Below are 2,348 nucleotides of genomic sequence, written 5' to 3' on the forward strand. Positions count from 1 at the left end.
GTAGGGATAGACTCTGCTCTTAGCCCGTGCTCCAAGGGAGCCTGCAAATCACAAACACGTACACAAATGCATTAAAGAACACGTGACTTACAAGGATCTACTGCATAGCACAGGGAACTATATTTAGTTTCCATAATAACCTATAATGGAAAAGAATCTGAAGAGAAAAAAATATTTATATATCTGCATGTATATGTATAATTGAATTGCTTTGCTGTACACCTGAAACTAACATTGTAAATCAACTACACTTCAATTAAAAAATTTAATTAAAATAAAATAAGGAACATAAGACTCTTCGGTTACTTGGATCTCACACTCAGCAGTGCAACACCCCCTCTCATGAATAACACTGCTCAGGCCCCAGGGAACTGCTTCTTCACGTCTCCTGCCCAATGTCCTTGAAACAAAAGGTGACGATATCTGAATGTAGTGAAGGTTGTGGAGACATGCTCTGCTTCAGACTGCTGGTGGGACACGAACAATGGAAGAGCTAAGGTAGCAGAAAAGACAAGTCCACTTGCTGGACCCCTCCACAAGATGCCTTGAACGCAAGAGATTCCTGTATAAGAATATACCACCTCCCAGTAGTGCCAAGTATCCCTTTTCTTGTTTCTCTGCATGCTGTAATTTAAGATCCCAGAAGCACTCATAAATTAATGCGGTGTTTGCAACAATTCACTAGGAGGCTGACGGAATATTTTGCAATATTAGACAATTCACATTACCCTTAAATGTGCATACATGTAGGTCTAGACATAACATACATGGAACATGATACTGACTCTAAGACACTGAACACTAAAATCACAAACACCATTTTTATAAAAAATATTTAATAAAATTTCATTACATTTTCAAAAAGTCAAGTAAAAACCTGCAACTTGATGTAAGTACTTCATTTAATTTTTTAACATTTATTAATTTGAAATTATATTTCTTCCCTTTAACTTTTGATTTTGACTATTAGAAAAATAACTCTTGAAAAACATACAAAAATGACTTTTATTTTGAAATTGAATTTATATTGTTATGAAAATATATTCCAATTTTGTAATTGAATTCAGTCATCTTTGATATTTTGCCAATTTTTAGTCATATAAAAGCCATAACTTAACTTGTATTTATCAGTGGAGGAGGAATGAATGTAATTTAGCAAGTGTTTAGCTTGATTTATAGCTTTTAAATATTTACACATATGGGCTCCCGTTTGTACTGTTTCCCAGACCCTGTAAATCTTGGGGGGCACACTTGCCTGTAAGTGGCCCAGTCAAAGGACTTGGGCTGCCTGAGGGGAAATGCTAGATGGGTTTGAAGGGAAAGGATAAGGATTTTCTGTTTAAAAATAGAAGGAAAACAAGCCTGTGCACAAAGCATTAGTGCACAAGCTTTATGTTCAAGTAGTGATGAAATTACCTGAAGCAGGAGATTATAAGCCTCGTGGTCCAGACAGCTGCATCTCCAGCAAATCTCTTGATGCAGAATCTCAGCCTGAGGTGGGAGGGCCAGGTGTCTGCATCCCCAGGATCAGAGCACGTGGACCCTACCCCAGGGGAAGCCAGGTTACAGTCTTCTTTCCCTGGAAGGTCTCTCTACCCTCTCCTAGGTAGACTCCCTGTCCCCCATTGAGTAAGCCTCACAGAGTCAGTCATTACTTCCACATTTATTGATCACCTTCTGTATACCATGTCCAAGACCAGTGCTTGACATACAAATCCAGAACTACAGACATCATCCCTGCCTTCAGAGAACTTTAGAGACCAGCCTCCTCTCCTGCTGGATAGAGGAAGAAAGCACTTTGAGTTAATTGCAGGACCCATTTAAAAAAAGGGAGAGAAGTAGAATATTAGAATTTGCACTGGAACCCAATTTTACTAGTTCTGCCACTATGCAGGTGGTTACATAATGCTTGAGGAACACCGTGAGTATCTTAAAACTAACTTCCTCCCCCTTCCAGCCTTGTTCTCAGGGTTGCCAACTCATTTTTTAAATTGGCCTATTATTCACTTAAAAAAACCCATTTATTGAGTACTATGTGCAGTGAAGAAATATGCAGTTCCTGTCCTCACAGTTACAAATGCCACTTTGCGGTGAGGTTCTGACCATTTTAGCAGGGAAATGAAAAAAGACTGTAACCACAAAACAGTACTTTCCCTTTTTGTAAGTGCTTATGAAATATTTAATATGCAGTGTACGACAATTATGATACACTCATTCACAAGAATACAAAATAGTCATTAAAAAAAAAGAATGAGAGAGCTCTTTATATATTGATAGGAAACTGTGTCCAAGATATATTGTTTGGAGGAAAAAAATCAGGTCCAAACAGTGTAGAAGACAGCTGACTT

This window comes from Camelus ferus, chromosome 21 (assembly GCF_009834535.1).
Source record: "Camelus ferus isolate YT-003-E chromosome 21, BCGSAC_Cfer_1.0, whole genome shotgun sequence".
Taxonomy (NCBI): Eukaryota; Metazoa; Chordata; class Mammalia; order Artiodactyla; family Camelidae; genus Camelus; species Camelus ferus.